This window comes from Vombatus ursinus, unplaced genomic scaffold (genome assembly GCF_900497805.2).
Source record: "Vombatus ursinus unplaced genomic scaffold, bare-nosed wombat genome assembly UNPS02011767.1, whole genome shotgun sequence".
Lineage (NCBI taxonomy): Eukaryota > Metazoa > Chordata > Mammalia > Diprotodontia > Vombatidae > Vombatus > Vombatus ursinus.
In genome coordinates, this window is record NW_020951545.1 from 1,895,965 (window position 1) to 1,920,629 (window position 24,665).

Below are 24,665 nucleotides of genomic sequence, written 5' to 3' on the forward strand. Positions count from 1 at the left end.
GTTCAAATCCCATCTTTAATACATGCTGGCTGTGTGACCTTGGGCAATCATTCATTCATTTAACCTTGCAATTCCCAGGCAAATGTCTAAGAACAGTTTTCAAGGAGAATTTCCTGGAGTGAGGCAGTTTCCACACTCAGACTCATACTAGGGGTGTGTTTGGGGAGGCCAAAGAAATAAGGACGGTGGTAACATTGCGATCTTAGGTAAGTTATTTAACTGTGCTGAGCCTCAGTTTTCTCCAATAGAAGGGAGAGGGGTGGATAGGAGGTGGGGGTGGGGAGTGGACTGAATGATCTCTCAGATCTCATGCATTTCTGGATTTTTATGATTGATATTTGAGGAATATGAACAGAAATATTTAGTCTAGGTGTTTACTAAAAGTTCTGATCTTTTTGTTACGGTTGTATCCATTTTAACCAAATAGCACGTGCTGTATAGCTGAAATAACTCAAGCCCCGCACTCTTTTTTGTCCCTTCCTGTGCCAGGAGGAAGGTGCCAGAGTTCAAAATTGTGTTTGGAAAACCACAGCAAGCAGATCCAAGCCTGGGGCTTGTGCCGTTCTTATTCCTTCTGGCAAGTGGAGAGCTAAGGCTATCGACATATAGGATCTGAAATATTAGCAGCAAAGTCAAGTTTGCTCAATAGAAACAATCTGTGTGACTCCCCACAGAGCCTCTGTCTTCTTGGCTGTCCTACAGGAATCCCGTCTGCTCAGGTTTCTGGAACTTATCTGATAGTTGCTGATTTGGAGCACTTGTTGGCCAGTCCTGGATTCACAGAGACTGTTCTAATTCAAGATACCACAATCCCGTTTGGCAGTGAGAGCAGAGGATATTATAGAAAATGAACTGCAAATATTATTTTTTAGGGGGATAATAATAGCAAATGATGAAAAAGCAGTTATTGATTCTTAAGTGCCAAATACTGTGCCAAGGACTGGGGACAATTAGAAAAAGCAAGGCAGTCCCTACTTTTAAGGAACTTATACTGGTATTTGGGGGACATATTTATAGAGCGCTTCATGTTTCACAAGGCCCTTCCTCACAACAAGTTTGGGCAACTGTATTATCTTCATTGCTCCTGCATCAAATGTGTGAAGAGTCATGGCTCCTTCTGGGCCATACCTGGCCAAGGGCATATAACTAGTAAATGGCAAAGTTAAGATTAGGATATAGGCTTTTTTTATTCCAAACCTAGTAATCTTTCCAGTTTGCCACAGGGTTGTGTGTGTGTGTGTGTGTGTGTGTGTGTGTATAAAATTGAGAATAGGTAAGTAGAGGATAGGTTAGTCATCTGTCAGAGATATTATAGAGGAGATTCCTTCAGTGGGTGGAAGTATGGGCTGGAGACCTCTAAAGTCTCCTTTGACTCTAAGATGTTATGATCTCATGTTTAAATAAAACATTTTTCAACCAATACACAATTGGCTACATCACATATCATAATAACAATAGCCAATTATTCATCACGTTCTTTATAGAGGGCATTATTAATCATCATTATATAACTGAAGGCATTTCTTACCCTAAACAGGGCACTCAGATGATAATAATAGTACCAAATCACAGAAATGTTTGATGATTTATGGCATGTACTTGGCATGCTAATTTCTTTCACTGTTAGTCGGTCAATAAATATAAGCATCTGCTATGTGCCAAATACTTTGCTAACTGCTGAAGATACAAAGAGAGAGAAAAGAGAGTTTCTGCTCTCATTGAACTCAGTCATGCAGACTGTGCATGCAACACACAAATATCTATGCACAGATAAGATAAATAAATTGGAATAAATTGGAAAAAGAATAATTGGAAATAAAATGAATTGGAAATAAAAGCATCTTTGTTTAAAATTTCTGTAAGGAAAAATTATGTGAGATTTCCTGAAACTTTTCATGGGTGTGATTGTGAATAAGGTTTAAGTTAGAGGGGTAGTAGGATGTATTGGACTTGATTGTTCTAAAGCTTTTTTTCATGAAAATATAGAATACCTCAGCAGTCAGGTAGTCCAACACATAAATTTTTTAAAAAAAGAATCCCTACTACAACATATCCAACAAGTTGACATTCAGCTTATGTTTGAAGACCTTTAATGAGGGGCAACTCGCTCTTCTCCAAGGCAGCTTATTTCACTTTTGGACAGCTCTGATTGTTAGAAACTTTTTCTTGACATTAAGCCTAATTGCCTCTTTAGAACTTCCATCCATTACTTCCAATTTTGCTTTCTGGGACCAAATATGACAAATCTAATTCTTCTCCCATATGCCAGGCTTTGGTCCTTCCACTGATTCATCCTCATGTGATGTAGACTTGAGGCCCTTCACCATTATGATTGCTCTTCTCACTCTTTGATAAATGCCATAACCTCAATGCTGACTATAAGCATAATCATTATTACAATTATCCATAATGAGGGACTGTGATAGATTGTGCATCCTCCAAGCCAGCTCCCTGTGCCTATCTCCTCAGTGGGGATTATATCTTAGCAGTTACATTTACACCCAAGCATAGATCTTATGAATAAGGAGAAATTATTACCAAGAATAAGATAGAAAATCTGAGTTAGAAGGACCTTTTCAGTTCTTAGATTTAATGCAAAGTATGGGTCTACTTTAAAATGGAACATGATAATGAAAGAACTTAGTATAATCCATGCTAGACCGAATCAGCTTATATGAAAAGAGTGGGTGGAGTACATGGAATAGTCTGTCACTCATTGGGCAGATTCTTCTAGCCTTTTGTTCTGTAGGAATATGCTAGGGTTTTTCTATTCAATTCAATTTAACTAGCATTTATTAAGTTCATATTCTCTGCCCTGGAGATACAAAGACAAAAATGAAATTACTGCCATTACTTTCTAACATTCTACTCACAGTTATCAAATTTAGACTAGGGTCTTGTAATCAAGGTCCTATAACTATGATCCAGTGTTCTGAAGGAGTTAATAAAGATTTCTAAGATTCTTTGGAAATTTGAGTTACATCTACTCATACAAACTGAATCTTTTTTTTTTTTTTTGAGGCATTTGGGGTTAAGTGATTTGCCCAGGGTCACACAGCTAGTAAGTATCTGAGGCCAGATTTGACCTCAGGTCCTCCTGATTTCAGGGCTGGTGCTTTAACCACTGTGCCACCTAGTTGCCCCCAAACTGAATCTTAAAATCATAGAGTAGGAAGGGGTCTTAGAGATTATTAAGTTCATTTCTCCCCCATCTCTATTTTTATCTCCATCCCCCAACACAACCTAATATATGAATTTGCTTTTATTAAATTTTTGAGGAGTGACCATTTTGAACATTTCTTGAGATAGGGAAGTCGCAATCTCACTAGGCAATCCATTCTGTTTTCTAAATACCTGGATGGTATTTGATATTGACACGATCTTCATTTTTGTATGTTTTATGCATTGGTCCTAATCTTCACTTCTGAAATTAAATGTAACAAGTCCATTTAGTCCTTCTTCCACGAGAGATATTTGAAGCTAGTTGCAATGTTCCCTTAAGTCTTCTCTAAACATGTCAATTCTCATGGGGATTTGAGTCCTCTCCCCTTGGCCACATTTCTTTAGACACATTTCAGCTTCTTAGTGTCCCATTTAAAATATGATACTCAGCACCAGAGCTAGGGGAAGGGAGTTGAGCAACCTTAGCAAACTTTGAAAATGGTGTTCTTTAGATTTGAAATTGTTCTCGTTGTTTTACTTTTGTGGGATCCCAGAATTTTATGATTGGAAAGGACCTCGTCTGTTGACTTAGTCTACTTTGTAACCAAACAGGGAAGGTAGGTAGTGCAGTGGATAGGGCTCTCTCTGGGCCTGGAGTCAGGAAGACCTGAGTTCAAATCTGGCCTCAGAAATTTACTAGCTGTGTGGCACTGCCATAGTCACTTAACTCTGTCTCAGTTCTCTCATCTATAAAATGAGCTGAGAAGGAAATGGAAAACTACTCCAGTATCTTCACCAAGAAAACCCCAAATGGGGTGATGAAGAGTCAGGCATAACTGAAAACAACTAAGCAACAACAAACCCAAACAAGAACCCCCACTACAACCTTCCTGACAAGTAGTCATTCAGTCTTTGCTTGAGTATCTCTAATAAGGGAATATCTACTAACTACTGAAGAAGCCCATTCCACTTACGTATATTCCTTAGTTATAAGGAAGTTTTTTTATTACATCAAGTCTAAATTTGTCTTTCTGCTACTTCTGTCCATCATCCTTTGTCCTCTTGGGACTAACAGAATAAGTCTAATGTGTCTTTCCCATGGCAGCCCCTTGAAGACTGGAACACAGCTATCATGGCTCTGAGTCTTCTCCAAATTAAACATTTCCATTTCCTTTAACAAATCCTATTAACATAGATTCAAGACCTTTCAACATCTTTGTTACATTCTGAATGGATACACTTATTAATGCCCTATCCAAAAGTGGCACTCTGAATTGAACATAATACTATAGATGTGTGAAGTCAGATCAGGACAGAATAGAATGGGACTTACTCTTGAAAGCTAGACCTCTTTTAAATTCTTTGAGCTTTCACTACAACTCATGTGGCTTCGCTGTTTATACATGATACACAATATGTGTGTATGTGTACATGCATACACACACATATATATATATATACTATATATACTAAATATATATACACATATATACAGATATCCTAAGAACAGAATTAACTAGTGTCAAAAATATGTACATTTACTAAAAATTAAAAGTACTACTCATTGCAAACATACCAAATATTATATGTGCCCCAGGGGTTGTGTATCTTTTTTTTTTTTTTTTTTGGTGAGGCAATTGGGATTAAGTGACTTGCCCAGAGTCACACAACTACTAAGTGTTATATGTCTGAGGTCGGATTTGAACTCAGGTCCTCCTGACTCCAGGGCCAGTGTTCTATTCACTGTACCAACTAGCTGCCCCAGGGGTGGCATATCTTCACTACTCTAAGTTCTGAATCTACCAATACTTGAAACATGGTACTAGATGTGTAACCCAATGAAGGATTTAACAAACAATGCAATCCATGTTTTAAATAACTTGGCTGTTTACAAAAAAATCAAATGATTTTGCCAAGCTGTGAATTCACATATAAGATATCTTGCTACTAAAAGATAATGGAGTTATGGTGAGAATCTTCCTGGAGACTGTTTTATTGTAAAAAGCTATAAGCTGGCCAAATGGTGTTGTTAGTTAAATGACTGATATAAATGAGAAGTTAGAATGTAGGCTTCAATATGTCTGGAGTTGGAAAGAAAAGTCAAGCTTCCAAGACTTCTTTTAGAGGAGATAAAAAAGTTCTGTTTTCTGAAGCAGCTATTAATTTCCTTATTCAATGATAGAGGATCTTAAGGGTGGGCCATATGTGCCAGAAATCAGAGCAAACTTAGCAGAGATGCTTGGCTCCTATGTTTAGTAGTTTATTTGATGACTTTGAGTTAAAATACTTTTACTCCATTATTTTCAAACTTAAGAAGGATTTCCTTTCTCACAGAAAACCACAGACAAGCTGTTTTGAATTCCCAAATTCAGATGCTTTGTGGTTATTTGAGCTCAAGAAAAGAATGATGTGTTTCTAGAGGGGAAATAGTACATTTTTCATTTAATGTTTAGCAGCTGAAAAAATGTGTTTCAAAATCTCTTTTTCCATATCCTTAAAACAGCATTGGGAAAGGGTCAATATGAAAGCTTTTAGGTCTCAAAGGATTTTAAAAAATTAAGTTTTATAAGAGTAAAGAAACCTAGACCATTTACTTTCTGAACATTTTATCTTATGATCATTTCCCTACCTGGGAGGTGGAGTTGTTAAAAAGTCGTAATTGTGCAGTTTGAAGGTCATGTGTCTATTATAATTTCATTTTACTAATAAGTTATCAAGACATAAATGTTCCAGACAGAATAATTTAGAATCTAATTTTTTATTCAAATTATAGTAATTAGAGATGGAAAGAAAAAAAAACCACTTAGGAAATTGTACCTCTATTTCACAAGGAAATTGTTCCTTTCAGTATATTTTGGGAAAATTTAATATTTCTTTGAGAGGTAGTATGACAGTGGATAGAGGGACACTTATGGAGTTAGGAAGTCATTCGTTCAAATCCTACATCTGACACACACAAGCTGTATGACTATAGGCCAACTGCTTAGCCCCTCAGTAACTCCAGGCAACTCTCTTAAAGCTACGCATTTTGGAAAAGTTGCCAATCTGTGTTAATGCAGCGAGTTTCCACCTGGAACTTCCCCCTAAATAAATGAAACCACAGGTCTGGATGAAAGGACAAAAAGATTTCTTCAGTACCTCAGTTTGATTGTAAGTCCAGTAATTTCAAAAAGATGATGACACATGGTTTAACATATTTCTCATTCTAATTAGCAAGGAACTCATTCTTTATAAAAGTTGTGTTTAGAGAAGCTTCCACAGCCCCTTCCAACATGTTGCTATCCAACTTTCTTCCTGATTCAACAAGGAGAGAAGGGGAATTAAAAGTGTTTTACAATGGAGAAAGTTCCTCTTTCTAAACCTTTAACAACATAACCATTACTTGTGGAAATTCTGTGCCCTCAAGTAACATTTTCAACCAATTATTCAATCAACCAACATTTATTAAGCATCTTCTATGTGTCAGGCACTGTAGTAAGTGCTAGGGATACAAAAAGAAGCAAAAGAGAGTCCCTGACATTGAGGAGCTTACAATCTAGCGGAAAGACAACAGGTGATCAAATACATGCAAAGCAAGCTATATACAGGATAAAAAGGAGATAATTGACAGGAAGAAGGCACTGAATTAAGAGGGGGTGGGGAAGGCTTTTTGTAGAAGATGGGATTTTAGTTGAGACTTAAAGGAAATCAGGGATATCAGTAGGTGGAGCATATATATCTCTATAAAGGTAAAGGAAATAGATTATCCAGCGACAATCACAGCGGGGTCTCTTTCTAAATCATTGCTGGCAAGATTCTCCTTAATTGGCTGATCCTTCACCTGGAAGATAATCCTCTATCTGAGAGTCAGTGTGGCTTTAGAAAGGGTAGAGGAGTGTTCTGCTGCCAACAACTCCAGGAGAAATGCCAGGAGCAGAAAAGAGATCTATACACATTTGTTGATCTGACTGAAGTCTCTGATACTGTCAGTCATGAGCACTTGTGGAAAATTATGTCGAAATTTGGTTGCCCAATCACCTACCCAGCAAAACTGAGTATAATCCTTCAGGGGAAAAATGGTTATTCAGTGAAATAGAGGACTTTCAAGCATTCTTGATGAAAAGACCAGAGCTGAATAGAAAATTTGACTTTCAGATACAAGACTCAAGTGGAACATGAAGAGATAAACAAGAAAGAGAAATCATAAGAGACTTATTAAGGTTGAACTGTTTACATTCCTGCATGGAAAGATGCTATTTGTAACTCATGAAACCTTTGTCAGTATTAGGGTAGTTGGAGGGAAAAAATTATATGTATGGATAGATAGATAGATAGATAGATAGATAGATAGATAGATAGAGGGCACAGGGTGAGTTGAAGATAAAGGGGTCATATCTGGAGAATAAAATTAAGGGGTGAGAGAGGATTATACTAGAAGAAGGAGAAAGGGAGAGGTAGAACAGGGTAAATTATCTCACAAAAAACAGAAAAGAAAAGGCCCTTACAGTGGAGGGGTAATGGGGGAAGGTGAGAGGGAATGAGTGAATCTTATTCTCATAGGATTTGGCTTAAGGAGAGAATAACGTATACACTCAATTGGGTATGGATATCTGTCTTACCCTACAGGAAAATAGGGGGAGAAGGGGACAAGAGAGTAGGGGGATGATAGAAAGAAGGCAGATTGGGAAAGGGGGTAATCAGAAGCAAATACTTCCGAGGAGGGACAGGGTCAAAAGAAAGAATAGAATAAATGGGGGTTGGGATAGGATTAAGGGAAATAGAGTTAGTTTTTCACAGCATGTCTAATAGGGAAGAGTTTTGCATAACTGCACATGTATAACCTATATTGTGTTGTTTGCCTTTTCAATGAGGGTGGGTGGGGAGGGGAGAAAATTTGAAACCCAAAGTTTTAAAAACACATGTTTAAAAAAAAGTGTTTTCACATGCAACTGGGAAATAAGAAATACAGGAAATGGGGTACAGAAATCTATCCTGCCCTACAGGAAAATTGAAGGGAAAGGGGATAAGAGAAGGGGGGGAGAGATAGAAGGGAAGGCAGACTAGGGGAAGGGGTATTCAGAATGCAAGCCATCTTGGGGTGGGGGGAGGGGTGAGATGAGGTGAAAATTTGGAATTCACAATCTTGTGGAAGTAAATGTTGAAAACTAAAAATAAATAAATTTATTAATAAAAAAATTGGTTTCCCAGAGGAATTCATCAATATTGCATGTCAATTTCATGTTAGTATGCATGTCCAGGTTCTGGATAATGGATGATCCTCTCACATTTTCCCAGCCACCCATGGAGTGAAGCAAGAGTATTGTGTATGCTTGCTTCCATGCTTTTTAGCATGATGGTTTCAGTGATGTTGTCAGATGCCTTCAATGAGGATGAAGATGGCATTAAGGTCAGCTACAGCTGTGATGGTAAATTATTTAACTTGAAAAGGCTACAAGCCAAGACTCAAGCCAAGACTGAGCTAGCATTGATCTGATCAGCCACAGTTGGACACACTGTACCTTGACTCCAACATAGTGATGTCATTTTGGTCTTCTTCAAGAATTAAGAACAATAGCCAACCAACCAACCAGATGGTGCAGAGTGTTCCATTCATGGGGGACAGCCAGAAAGAATACTGGGAGCGAAGAGATGGAGTTTGGGGCAGGAAAGGTAGATTTGAGAATCATCAGCATAAACATGATAATTAAATCCAAGAATCCAAACTTCACAGAACAAATTAACAAATTTTGTTCAGATTCAGTCAAAGGGCCACCCTTGAGGACCTAGAGGGCCACATGTGGCTTCAAGGCCAAAGGTTCCCCATCCCTGCATACTATTTCACTTGGTGATCTTATTAGTTCCTGTAAATCCAATCATTATCTTTACACAGATCAATCTCACATTTATTTATCCAGTCCTAAGCTGTCTCCTGACTCTAGTCTCATGTCTCAAACTGCCTATTGGACATCTCAAACTATGTCTGGTGGATGTCTTAAAGTCACCACATCCAAAACTGAATTATCTTTCCCTCCGAGCCCTTCCCTCTTCCCATCTTTCCTGTTGCTGTCAAGAGCACTACAATCCTCTCAGTCATGCAGGCTCAGAACCTAGGTGTCATCTGATTCCTATTCTACTCCTCTCCCTCAATCAAATCTGTTGCCAAGTCCTCTGCCTTCACAATATCTCTGCTATTCTGCCCCTTTCAGTCTTGGAACACTCCTACCATCTTAGTGCAGGCCTTCATCTCCTCACACTTGAACATTTGCAATAGCCTTTTGGTTGGTTTCCCTGCCTGTCATCTCTTCCCAATCTAGTTCATCTTATCTGCCAAATTGATCTTCCTATAGCTCTATTCTGACCATGCCATGCCCCTAAACTCTTCTGGCTCCCTATTGCTTCCAGGATAAAATATAAAATCTTCTGTTTGACTTTTAAAGTCCTTCGTATCCTGTCCCCTTCTTACTTTTCCAGTCTTCTTACATTATACTCCCCTCCATGTTCTCTACTATCCAGTGACTCTGATTTTCTTGCTATTCTTCACATAAGTTGATTCACCTCTTGACTGGTGTTTTTCACTGACTGTCTCCCTATGGCTGGAATTCTCTCCCTCCTCATGTCTATCTCCTGTGCCTTCCCCAGCTTCTTTCAAGTATCTGCTAAAATCCTGCCCTTTTGCAGGAAACCTTTCCTTAATGTTAGTGCCTTCTGTCTAAGATTATCCCCAATTTACTTGGTATATAACTCATACATTCATAGTTGTTTGTATGTTATTTCATCCCAACATTATGTGAGATTCTTGAGGTCAGGGACTATTTTTGCATTACCCCTAGTTCTTAGTGCAGTGACTGGAGCATAGTAGGCAAAATAAATATTTGTTGACTTGACTTGAACGGATGAGGTCTCTAAAAAGAGTAAACACTCAGCAAATGCTTTTTTGAACTATATTGAATTATTATCAAAATCTCTCTCATTCCTCCACATAAACTATTTAGCTAATCTGTTCAGATTTTCTTTATTTCATTAACTTTTCTCCAGCCACAGTGAAAATAAGCAGTTCAGACAACCAGTTTTCTCTGATGAGGGTAGTTACCAGTGTCTAGCTCTGCTCTTCTATCAAGGTGGGTGACAATCAGGCCAACCATGCCAACCAATCCACAGATCAAGGGTAGCCAATTACTTGTAGTCGGAAACAATATTGTCTTTTCTTCCCTCCATTCATGCAAGTGGTCCTGGTGATCATCACTACTGATGGCGTGTGACACACTGCTATCACATTTTGACATCTCTTTTCAGCGTTTTTATCCCCCTTTCTATAGCTACCAGTGTCTTCAGTCAAATACCTGTCTGTCATTCCAATCAGACAGGTCTTAATGTCTTTGCATTATGGAGAAGGACCTTGGCTGCTTTCCAGCCCAGCATTTTATCACACATTCTGCTCACATAGTCTTCCCTGCACCTCCACGGAAACCCTTCCAAGTTGGCAGCTTTCGTGTCTACTGTCATTAATCTTCACTAGGATGTGAGCATGGGGCAAAGGATGATTTATGGTAGATACCTGTGATAGTGCCGAGCTCAGGTGAGTGGGGCTCTCATGTATTTACTGGGCTAGATTCCATTCTGGAACATCCAAGGAGTCAAATACACCTGCCTTGCTTTTTTGGAGCTCTGCATTTGTTTCACCCATCAAATGTTATTTAAGTAGGGGAATGGGTGGGGAGATGAAAGAATGGGAATGGCTTTAAATTAAATTAGAATTATGTATAGACATAGAATAGACCAAAATAATAAAAAAAAATAGAAATGACACTGATACTCAACAATCCATTTTGACTTCTTGGTTGTTTCTAAAGTTTTAAAGATTGAAGAAAAAATTATAAATTGCACCTACTTGACACTTCCTGTGCCATCTGTTTGAGGTGATTAAAATCCATCTGCCTAGTGTGTTGGGTTGGATTGCTAGTTTTGTGCTTTGTGGGCTGGCAGGGGGCAGCGAATGAAGTGACTATAATGCACTCTCAAAGCCTGTGGAAGAGGGAGGGAGAAAGGTGGTGAAGGAGAAAGAAAGGAAAAGAAGGAAAACAAATTTCACATAAAGGTAGTCTCTTCAGGATTAGGAATTCCTGAAGTTGCCTATAAAGTACATGTCAATCACTGTTGGCCTGTGACTTTCCCAAGGCTTATTTGAAGATCTTCATTTACACCAAGGGAGAGGCAGTACAGTTGGATCCAAAGAATGATGGATTTGAATTGGGTCAAGAGACCTATGTGTGAGCCCTAGCTTTGTGACAATGAGTAGGTCCAGTCTATATCACTAAGCCTTAGTTTGCATATCTGTAAAATAGGAATAATAATACTTGTGCTGTAGGCATCCTAGGATTGTTGGGGAAAATTGCTTTGTATACTTGAAAGTACCATATGAATATGATTAATTATTAATATGTCATAAAAACATTCTTTGCGGGCCCTGATCCAGTAGGGGAATGATTATTTTTGGAATTGGAATAATGAGATAGAAAGCTTTTTAACTCTGTTTAGTTGCTCTGCCTCAGTCACAGGTAAGATACTATCTTTTCTTATTTAGGGCATCCATCAAAGACATTAGTTTTAACAATGACCTAAAGAGGCAGTTAGATAATTTACTGGATAGAGTGCTGAGCCTAGAGTCAGGAGGACTTGAGTTCAAATCTGGTCTGTTACTTACTAGCTTCATGACCATGGGCAAATCATTTAGCCTCTGTTTGCCTCAGTTTCCTCAAATATAAAGTAGGGATAATTACCTCTTAAGGTTGCTGTGAGGATCAAATGAGATAATATTTATAAAATGACTTAACATATTTCCTGGAACATGGTATGAACTTAAGAAATGCTTGTTCCCTTCCTTCCTTCTGTCTACAAGTCTTGAACTGCTGATGGTCAAAGAGGTGGGGTATGGGTGGTAACCTAGGTGGCTGTCAGTGGGATCATGTGTATCATGGCCTTGATGTGGGGCAGGGATAGTGCCATAGTCTGAGATATAGATCTCATTTTAGCTTGATGTCCTTTGACTACTGCCAAGATCCCAAGAGTTTTGGAGTGGCTCTTAAGGAAAATTTGAGATGTGCATTCCCAGAGATTAAAAAAAATCTTCCTAGAAAATGGCAGTAATTTTAATAACAAGTTCTCCATTGCAAGGTCAGAATCCCAACGGGCTGGAATGCTTGAGTGTATGTTGGGCTCCTTAGAGAGGGAGAGCAGTTAGAAGACCTTTTTATCTTCTGGAAAGAGCTCCTGTAGCAGTGGGTAATTACTCTCCTTCCCTTGTTCCTGCTTACCTTATTGTGAGTTTGGTTTAAGGCAAAGAGCTAAGGGAATTGACCCTGGACAGGATTGTTCTGTGTTCCTGGGAGAGTAGGCTTTTAGGGAGCTCTCTTGATTTGCATGTACTGTTTAGAGTTGGAGATCCCTGGAGCTTAATCATGCATTAGGGGATCCACTAACTGGTTGGTGGTTGAAGATGAAAATTGCTAGACCTATACCTCAGGCATAATGATTTGAGATGCTGCCTTTATGTACAACTAGAGGCAAATAGAATGGGGTAAACCCATTGATATGACACCTACATCTGCATTGAGGATGTCCTGAGAGTGGAAGTTTCACAGGATAGTCAGCCCCCTTAAGATATATTGAGTACAGAATTAGAAAACTTCTGTGCCCATTTTTGACAGCTTGGCAGCCACATTAGTATTTAATTTGTTGAACTCAGTTATTAATATGCCTTAGAAATGATAACAAAAATTATCAACAAATAAAAAGTGGTAAAAATTTTTCTGATAACAGCTCTTATTATTCAGTGTCATAAAGTAAGAAGAGAAGCAATCTTGTGAAGCAGATGTTAGGGTGACTTTGTAGTCTGGAAGTCCAGAAAGTCTTGCCTCTGATACATACCCATGTGACTATAGGCAAGTAATTTGATTTTGTGGTAAGTCAGGTAACTCCTGTGCTTCTATAGCTGCATCATTGGGAGATATTTCTACAACAGAAATCATTCTTCATCCCTTACCTTCATTCTTTTTTGTTGTCTGATCCCATGTTTCATATGTATCAGGTAGTTCTGTTGGGTAAAATCCCTCTACCAATGGAAATTACCAATTGTTCTGCCACTTATAGTCTTAAAAAATGCCTTGGGACTTTAGAAGTCCGGGGTCATACAATCAGTATGTCTCAGATAAGATTTCAACCTAGGTCTTCCTAACTACAAAGCCATCTTTTTTCTCCATTCTGCCATTAGTATGGCCTCTGAAACAACAAAACAAAAGAAATAAACAAAAAGTTAAGCACTTCATTCCATATAACACTCTTCTCTTTGCCCTTGTAAGGTAAGTAGTGGAAATAACCCCATTTTACAGATAAAAAAAGAGGCTCAGATAAGATAAATGATACCGTGCAAGTCCATCTCATAAATATAGAAGTATTAAGTTTATAGGAATCTTGTTTTAGTTATATATGGTAAAGAACAGAATTTGTTATAAGATGTTTACCTTGTATAGGTATCTGTAGAAGTTTAATTATGGAAGTGTCAAAAGGATCTAATTATAGTTGGTCTTATTCACCTGCTGTTGTCTTGGCGTTGACTCCAAGGATGGTGCACTTCAATGTGGTTTAGTGGAAAGAACACTGGGTTTCTATCTTAAATTTAGACAAATTATTTAACCTCTTTGGATCTTAGTTTCCTTATCTGTAAAATGGAGCTAGTAATGCTTACTTTAATGATTTCACAAGGTTATTGTGAATCAGATAAGGAAAGCACTTTGTAAATTATTAAACACCACAAATCTGCCCTATACTACTGTGATTATTGCCTATTAATATTATTGTTTTAGTTGTTGTTCAGGTTAGTAGTTTTATGTTACCTTCTTTTGATCCTTCCTTTGGCCCACCAAAGAGGGAATGATCATTTCCTTATATACCTCCATACTCTTCTGTGATGACATTATCTATTTCTGTGGTTTCCATTATCCCCTCTAGGCAGATAACTCTCAGTCTATATTCTAATCTCTAACCTCTTCTCAGAACTTCAGTTCCATATTTCTATCTACAGGAAACCTATTTCTGGATCTCCTGACACATCTCAAACTCACATGTCCAAACCTGAGATTCCCCTAAACATATTCTCATCCTTTGTTGGAAATTCTCTATTTCTGTTGATGTCATCATTGTCCTCCAAACCATCTAAGCTTGTAACCTCAGAGTAATCTTTGACTCTTCCTCATACCTCAATGTACATCCAGTCAGTTGCCAACCCTGAGAATTTTGCCTCTGCAGCATCTCTGACATCTGTTCCCTTTTCTCCACTTTCACTGTAATCACAATTCACAGTCTGGTTCTTCAACTCATCCGTCTCTCCCTCCCCTCCCTTCCCCTTTTCTTTCTTCACCCTCTCCTCCCTCCCTCCCTTCCTGCCTTCTTCTTCTCTCTCTCTCTCTCTCTCTCTCTCTCTCTCTCTCTCTCTCACACACACACACACACACATTTCTTATAACATTTTTTCCTGGACTTTTCTTCTTGATAGAGTCTGAGGATTCTGATAAATAGGAAGATATTTGTGTGCCCCAGATTGCATAGTCACCTAGTTGCTTGAAGCTGATTTTTTATATTCTAGGTTTAAGGTGTTGAGAAGACCCCAGATGACGATGTTCATGAGAACAGTCAGATTCTATATCTGAATGACCTATTCCTGAGTTCTCTGTTGCCTGCATATGGGAAAAGAGAACACCTGGGAAAGGAGGGGTGTGCTCAAGTGGACCTACAGTTGAGGTCCCAAGTGACTTGTGAATGTGTCTGTAAATAATACCTTTAAACCTGGCTTATTCTCCTTTTTATCTTGGTTATTCATTTCTTGCTATTAGATTGCAAGTTCCTCACACCCTCCTGTTTGTCCTTCCCTGGGTAGACCATCACATTCTAGAATAATGCTTGTCATACAGATCCTTTCCTAACTGCATGCCCTGCCTTTGTTTGAACACCATTTCTTTAGTTTGATTGTCAATGAACACCATTCTGTTCTGGGCTGAAGGCTGGAAAAGTAAAGCCTGTAAGCGTTCCGTTATTCACTTGGGCTGGGCAACTCACAGCTGTTCCATTCCTTTGCTAAAGCCAGAGAAATTGGTAAATAAACAAATAACTAAGGCCTAGGGTTCAGTTACTAAATACCCCCAATATGTGTAAGCAAGCAGCATCAGGCCCGTCAAGGGAAAATAAAAGCATAATCTAGTAATAACATGTTCGCCTCCAGCCTCCTGCTTAACCCAAGTGTTGAGTTAAAAAAGGCAAATAAGGGGGTTTGCAGTACCCTTTTTGTACCTAGTTTAAAGAAAATAATGTTTTCTGGGACCAACCGCATCCTATGTTAGTAGGACCTGGCACCATTCCCCTCCCTGTGAAAGGGAAGAGCTTTAAAAATAATTGTTAGCAATTACTCTTTATTTACCCTTCAACTGAGGAATCACACCATTCCCAGAGGACGTAGCTGCTAATGGAATCACAGTAATGGGAGGGACACGGCATTTCTCTGGGTCAGTGACCAACTCTCAGGGTGGGTTTAGCAGAAACTGCAGAGTTCCATCTCCAACCCAGATGAATACATTCTGCTCCCCTAAAGGGGAACCAGAGGTTGTTAGTACTTGGCAGGTATAAGCTTTGTCCTGAAACCTTTACAAACTGCCTTCTAGGGTGTATATACAATGAGCTGTCAAGTGCCTACTTTTCCCAGCGTTCATCAAAAGCTTCTGAAGTTAAATGTGGGGAGAGAGGTCAAAGATTAAACCATGAATTCATAGGATCATAGATTTAGAGCTGAAAAGGTCCTCCTAGTTCTCCCCACTTCCCTACCACCTTTTTAACAATGAAAAAACCGAGACCCAGAGAAATCAAGTTACTTGTCTAAGGTCACTAAGATAGCATCAGAGCTGAGAGCTGAACCCAGGTCTTCTGATTTCAAATCCATTGTACTTTTTACTATACCAATCTTCATCAAAAGGGAATTATTAAGTATTCAGCTACATATGGCTGTATATTTTCCCTTTGTCTTCTGCAAAAAATAAAATAGGATTCTTCAGCATCCAGTTTGCACTTATTTTCTCTAGAAAGGCTTTTTCTGATCATAGCAACTTGGGGAAATAATCAAAAGAGTTCCTTGATTATCTCAATGAGCTTTGGGGGAGGTAAACCTTTATTTGAGAGTTTGATTATGCATTCCTTTAAAGAGTGTGGGCATGCCCCTTGATATTTTCTAGGGGATAGATTTTCAAGTTGGGGCTGTCCCCAAAGTGAATTGCATGATCCACACTCTTAGTATGACATCTTGTGGGAGGAGCCATTTATTTGTGCTGGTCTATAAAAGAGAGCTTTCACCAAGGATCTGACCCCTTTCAGTTTGTCGTTTGCAACATTTCTTCCAGAGAGTGCTGCAGGAGGAACACCCCTTGCCCTGACCATGGCTACTTTGGCCATAGTAGAAAAACAAATCAGAGATAGAATTAATGTCATTTATGCAGCCAGAGGGGAGGGGTCCTGGATAACATCTAATGTGTGAATAGTGGGGAGCCATCTATTCAAGGGTTGGGAGTTCCTAAGGGTTATCTCTTTAGCTGCCTTATGTTAAACAGCTCTGGAAAATTACCTTATAGCTAGAGAAGGAAGATTTCCTAGGCAGTGTGACCCAGCAATCTATCTTTTAGCCTAAAAAAAGGAAGAGCCTGAGCAGCTATCAATTTTGGTTATTGCTTCCCAATGAAAATCAACTTTGAGAGGTCAGAAATGCAGCCTTCTTTTTGGAGAAGGGAAGCTTCCTGAGGAACTAACTGCCTTTGGAGAGCAAATAGGGTCACACATGGCTCCCAGTGCTGAAAGGCACCATAGCAAGAGTCTGACTTTATGACATGGGGAGGTGAAGCATATGGACCTTATCTCCTCCTGTCACTGTGAGTCAGTGTAGATCTAATGGGAAAGGAATTTTCTAACAGCCCCCAATTCATTTCCTTTCTGGGGCAGTCTGAAACCTCAAAGTAGTACCTACCATAAAGATGGATGTTTGTATGGGTCTCTATAGGAGATGAGGGACTCAGTGGAATGTCGGGGCATCATCCGCCTAGCAACCTCATATTTGTTTAATTTCTGAGTAGAGTCCAATCCAGAGGGTGTCTCTACAAGTCTGGGGATCATATATGCGCGTGTGGTAAGGAAGACTCACTGGAATACCAATGACTTACCCAAATGGCAAACTCAAATTCAGTTTCCACCTAAAAAAGTCCAGATCATGGAGTGGAACTGATTCTGGAAGACTTCAGGCCTCAATGGGATGTAAGAATCACTAAAGAGGGAAGAGAGTTGTTTATATTATTTATGAGCTTTTTTGAGTCCCCTGTGAGTTCTTTGTATTTTTTTGTGGGTTCCTTTGAATTTTTCAGTTAATTCAATATAAAGACTGCTGTGTATCCAACAAATGAACTTGTTTTCTTAGGTGATTGCATAAGAGCTCCAAAACCCTAGTGATCACATTTATGGAGACCCAGAAAAGAACTCTAACTAGAGGTTTTCTCATAGTAAACTCTAAGTGGCGACAAAAAGAAGTAAAAGTAGAGTTATTCAGTGGTCCCTAACATTGGACCCTGTCCACATGAGCCCAGAGCTTTGGTTTCTGGATCGTAGATGACACATTCATATCAAACTTTGTGGTTTAAGAGTTAAGAATAAGTTGTGAAGTATCATTAAGGATCCATTTTATAGTTGAGGAAACCGAAGCTCATAGAAGTCTTTAAGTTTCTGAAGAACACCCTACTAATAACTCTTGGAGCTGAGACCTGAACCCATGACTTCTAAGTCCAGCTATCACATTCTTTCCACTCTCCTGTGTTGCTTCTCTGATTAATCGCACTTCACTTTAATAATTCTTTTACCACTTGTCATGCTTACAGTTGCCCAGTGTTCCCCCAAGGGACTCCCTCTCAGGAGCAGAAGCCTTTAAATTCAACCTTTCATGATTCAGAGCAGTAGTATTGGATTGAATCTGACTTGGCCGCTATCATTAATTGCTCAACGCTGGGATGTGCTGGGTGAGAGTGCTCCACCACTCAAACTGCAAACCCCAACTGAGGCAAACACTCTGGAGCATATTCTCTATTCTCCGTGATGCTGATACAGAGGGGAAAGGCAAATGCATAGCACAGTTACAACTATGATGGCTGTTAGCTCTACTGGCAATCTGATACCCTAAACAGATCCACATAAATGGGATCTATTTCTCCTCTCTCCAGTTGCTCCAAAGACCTGGAGTTAGGCAGGGAACTTTCCCATAAGAATGGCAGGACCTATGCAGAGATGCCCCTTCTAGCCCTGCAGCATCCCAAACATCTGATATATCCTCAGAATGCATGTGTTTGATTGTGTGCTATATTTGTTGTCTTTCAGTCAATTATTTTGTAATTCCCATTAATGTTTCATAGGTTTAAATTTGTCTACACAAATGGACTATAGGGACCAAGGTCCTTAAGGGCCAGGAGAATGTCTTCTGATGCCATGCTCCTGGCTTTCTGAACCTTAACACCCTGTCTCTGCTGTAATCTCAATCTAGAAATTCCCTCAGTGTCTGTGGCTTCCTCATCCTGGAATATTTATCCATCATACCAGCCCTCTTCTCCCATTGGTGAGTTCCTCCCAAGGCCTCCATTTTGGAGAGGGTGGTCACTTTTCATTCCCTTTCTGGTTATGCTTCTGATTTCCAGACTTCAATATCCACTACCTCCCACCCTCCCTTTCAGCTCCGTTTTATATATTGTCTTGATCCATTAGAATATAAACTCCTTGAGGGTAGGGACTAGTCTTTCTTTTTTGCTTATATTTATATCCTCAGTGCTTAGCACAACATCTGGCATGTAGTAAGTGTTTAATAAATGATTGTAATCCTACTTGCTGAGGACCAAGCTTTGTGCCAAATAACCTCTCAGTAAAAATACTTGCTGATTGATGACCTGGTCTGTATACCAAACAAATTGGCATAAAGGCCCCCTGCCTTATAAATACTTCCCATCTGAGACAAGCAAGAACACTGGTTCACAAAACAAAAAGGAAGTAAAACAACTGAACCAATACTGAACAAGGGCACTAATTATATGCTTAGCATATTCCAATTGAATGTATACATGTATGGGTTCCTATGCATATATGTATAATATACCTCTTCAAAAAGTTGCATTATAAGAATACTATTGAAAAAGGTAAAGGTACCTCTTTTGAAAGGTAGATGACCCCTAAATTAAATAATGCCTAGCAAAGTGGATAATACATTCACAAAATGACAATTTCACATTATGTACTAGCATAAAGTAAATATTATTAAGGGACCACTGAGGACAGGCATCTTGGGAGCTGCAAGCATTATTGTCTTTACTTTACAGGTATAGATCTGGCTCAAAGATTGGCCTTTAGAAAACACCAAAATTCAAATTGCATAGTTAAGCAGGTTGTAGAAAAATTATCACATGATGAAAAACCTGTTTTCATGTTATACTACTCTCTAATTATAGAACATTTATAATAAATGTGAACATTCAGTGAACAATTCGACCAATTTCTAACATTGATGCAAATCAAATGAGTTAGAGCAATCTGATTTGGAAGAAGTCATGACACTTATGGGAAACACAGGCTTTGAGACCAGACAAATTCACTGAGTCCCACCAAAAAAATTCATCATCATTAAAGAATTAATTCAACTCCTTGGGAAAACACAGTTACAATCATATATACACACATACATACATACATATGCACACATAAACATATATGTATGCACATATGCATATATATGTGTGTAGATACATAGATAAAGATATTGATATCATAACTGAATACAATTTGGACTAATTACATTAGCCTTCTCTGTAGAGGATCAATTTATGGCAAAAGTTGAAAGTGACAAGATGGGGCTGGGAAAGATCAAGGTATAGGTACATAGCAAGCACTTCAAGAAATCTCTTCCCTTTATGAATCCTTAAGAGCCCTGAAGGTGGAAAGGTAATGGAGGGAGAATTGAGTCTAAGGAGTACAGAAGAAAATCAGGTAAATGAAATCTTGTATATAGAAAAATTATTTCCAAATATACTTTTAGTTGGCAAAATAAGCTGCCATGTTGGCTTTCTCCATTGGTCAGGTAGATTGAATAGGCAAGATTATAGGATCCTTGCTTCAGAAATAGAAAAGATATTAGAATTCATGTGGTCCAACATTCCCATTTTCTAGTAAAGAAACTGAGAGTCAGTATGGTTAAATGTCCTACAGTTAGTGTGCAACAGAGCCAGGATTTGCATTTTCACCTGCATTCTACACTAAAAAAAAATGGAATAATTACATCATTGAGACCCCTCATCCAGGCATATTAAGAAGAATATCTAGTATGTAAATACCATTACAGTGATAAAAATAACTGGAATGTCCCCTAATTGGCATTTTCAAGAAGATCTTTCCAGTTTCCCTTTTTGTAAGTGCCTTCCCTCTGTGATTATCTTCTATTTATCCTATAGATATCTTGTTTATACATCTGTGTTTGTGTATTCTCCACCCCTACCCTCCCCTTAAATTATAAACTCCTTGAGGACAAGATTATTTTTTATTTTCTTTATATCCTCAGCACTTATAACACAGTGCTTGGAACATGTGGTGTTCAATCATTTTCAGTCTTTGTGACCCCATTTAGGTTTTTCTTGGCAAAGACAGTTTTGGTTTGCCATTTCCTTCTCCAGCTCATTTTACAGATGAAGAACTGAGGCAAATAGGGTTAAGTGACTTGCCTAGGGTCACGCAGCTAGTAAGTGTCTGAGGTCAGATTTGAAGTCAGGTCCTCCTGGTACATAGTAGATCCCTAATAAATAAATGCCTATTGATTTGTTGGCTTGGTGTTGATTCCAAAACTCTTTTTCTAGGAAGAACTAATACAGGTTAACAAGATATTAGCTGTCTATGATGTTTCATTGATTAATAAATCATTGTATATATGGACTAAGCCAAGGTAGACCCAATAAGATGATCCCCTGGGTCCCTTTAAAGAATTCAACTTTGGGGGCAGGTAGGTGGCACAGCGGATAGAGCACCGGCCCTGAAGTCAGGAGGACCTGAGTTCAAATTCGGCCTCAGACCAAACACTTGACACTTACTAGCTGTGTGACCCCTGGGCAAGTCACTTAACCGCAATTGCCTAAAAAAGAAAAAAAAAAAGAATTCAACTTTGTCCAGAAAAATTAAGTGAACTTCAAAGAGCAATTTAAAAAAAATTAAATAAAAAATTAAAATAAGTAAAAAAATTTAAAGAAAAATCTCAACAAGATGATCATAAACTTTAGGCTTTAGAGATTGATGGGACTCTAAAGATTATTTATTCAAAACCAAGTTCTATGATTCCAGATCCAACATTCCTTTCACAAAACATTGCTAGGATAAAAATGCAATCAATCATATCATAGAATCTCAGAGTTAGAAGGGTGAACTAGTTCACCCTCTACCTGAATAGCAATCCTTTCCATATTTATTGGTGTGATTTATTCAGTTAACATGAAAAGATCCCCTATGATGAGGAATGCCCTCCCTACCAGCCCATTCCACTTTTGGTTGTACTAATTATTAGTCTTTACTTACATCAATTCAAAATCTACCTCTTAGCAACATCAGTCAGTCAGTCAATAAACATTTATTAGGGGCCTATTCTATATCAGACACTGCTAAGGTGAGACAGTCACTGCTCTCAAGGAGCTCACACATTCTACTGGAGAAGATAACATGAAAATAATTATATACAAACAAGTTATATACAGTATATATTGGAGATCATCAACAGAGGGAAAGAATGCTCCTAGTTCTGCCCTCTGGGGTCAAACAGAGCAAGTCTAATCCCTCTTGATGATAATAATCCTTTAAACACTTGAAGATGACTCTTACATCCCCTTTAAGCCTTATCTTCTCTAGGATAAACATGTCCTTCAGCTCATCCTCTTATGAGACGGTTTCACGACCTTTTACCATCTTTGCCACTTGGCTATGGATCCACTCTAGGTTGTCCTCTCTAGCATACTATATCTGTTTGAAGTGCCACATGTTAGGAAGGACATTAACATAACAGAACTCTCCCAGTATTACCTCCAAATTGCACCCTTCCCTGAACACTGAAGGCTTAGCTACTATTTTCACAGCTAAACTAATTATTCCCAAAGGCAATAGGATTACAACTAGTCTTACATCTACTGGCAATTCCAAGTATCCTGCCTTCTCCTTAAATGTGGCTAAACATCAACTTTTCAGTAAGGAATGATGGCTCAATTACTCAAAGCACACTGTAGCTATTCCCTCTATTTCATCTACTCCAATTTCTTTTTTTAAATTATAGTGCTGCCATTATCTTCCTTAACTATAGTTCTTGTCATGCAATTTCTCCATTTAAAAACAAAAACCAAAACCTTCTGTGGCTCTCTACTGACTACTGAGTAATGTTCAAACCCTTTTGCTTGGCATTTAAGCCTCGTCACCATTCAACACCACTCTGCTTTTCCCTGACCCTGTGCTTTATCTTGTTCATTCTATTTCCTAGGCCTGGAATGTCCTTCCTCCCTCTCTGTTGTATTAATATCCATCTTTCTGAGTACAACTCAGATGGTCACTCTTTCAGGAACCCTTTCCTGAGATTCCATCAATAACAGGTTTCATCCTTTTATTATCTCATTCCCTATTCTGCTTTCTTCTATTTCTTTTTCTTCTCTTATTGCTATTGCAATACAACATTGTATAATACTGGTGACAGTGAGCATCCTTGTTTCACACCTGATCTTACATCCTTAGCACCTTATAGTCTATTGTTTTATGATTCTTTAGTGTACTTATAATACTTGAATTACAGATCTCTATGCATGTGTCTTATTCTGCTACTGGAGTGCAAGCTTTGGGAAATCAGGAGTCCTGTTTGATCTAAGCTTTATATATTCCTCACACTTCACATAGTGGTCAATACACAGCCTATACTTCATAAATGTTTGTTGAATTTATTAAACCATGTAGTACCTAGGAAGTAGATATAGGGCTCTTCCTTTTTTTTCACTCACGTTGCACAGGTTATGTTGGTTGGTTGATTTTTTAATAGGTAGCCAAGTGGTTAAAAGATTTGAAAGAGGGGGGATCTAGGATTAAGGTTGAAGCTAGGTCAGTAGCTAACCCTGGCCATAGGACATGCGCCTTTTTTTTAAGTTTTCAAAATAATTTTACTATCTATCTCCAGAGAAAGAACTAATATTGCCTGAATACAGACTGAAGCATACTATTTTTCTTTTTTTTTCATTTTTTTTGTTTGAGTCATTTTGTACAAAATGACTAATATGGAAATATTTTACATGATTGTACATGTATAACCTATATCAAATTGCTTACTGGGGAGAGGAGGGAAGGATAGAATTTGGAACTCAACTTAAAAAAATTAAAAGTTGTTTTAACATGTAATTGGGGAAAATAAAATATTATTAAAATATCTTTGCTAGTTTCAGTGATCATTTAATAATTGCATAACTTCAATATTTTCCCCAAGTATTTTATCTCAAGAAGTATAGGGGAACACAGGATGGACAGGAGTAATACAACAGCATTTACCATGTAGTTATAGGAAACCCTAGTGGATCATGATAATAACCAAGTAGCATAGATACAGGTTAGGATAAACAATTCATGCACTGAGGCACCCAATATGCAAGCATAAGAAGACCATTAACAAGATGGCAGAGGAGTTTGCTTCCCAAAGATTGGACAGAGCATGTTTAAGACTATGAAAATTTGTGTGAAAGCTGTTTTAATGAAGGTAAAAACAGTAGAGACAGCATCTTGGACCATAGTTTTAGTGACATCAGGTGTATGGTGAATGAGGAAAGAACAATACTTGTAATTATCGTGGGAATGAGAGGAGAGAAGGATATTCCTTAGTGAATATGACACCTTATATTTCAGGTTAAAGGGGGACTTTAACTACTCTTTACTTGTTCCACAGAACTGTTAGTTGAAGGTGTGTGGTTCAAAAACTATTTTGATGAATCATTTTTCTGTAATGCTACCTTCCAGGCTCAAGCCTGGAATTATGACTAGGAAAAGTCATAGAGTAACAGTTATGCGTGAAGTCATTTTTTTCTTAAAAAAAAAAAACTTACACAACTGTATGAGTGTAGGCTCCTCTTTGAGGGGTCCAGTGGAGGGGTCTTTCCTTCTCTCCCATTTTAAAGCTGGTAGAGATGTACTCTGACTGCTTCCTGTATGCCATGAGGATGTTTTTAATGGGTCACTGAACCAGAAATCTTTTTCCATCTTCTTACCTTCTCGTCCCCCCTTTTCTCCTCTCTTCTTCGCTCCTCTCCCCTATCCTCCCTTCCCTTCCCTCCAAAAACCTCTATCTATCCATCTATGTATTTATGTATCCATCCATCCATCCATCCATCCATCCATCCATCCATCCATCCATCCATCCATCCATC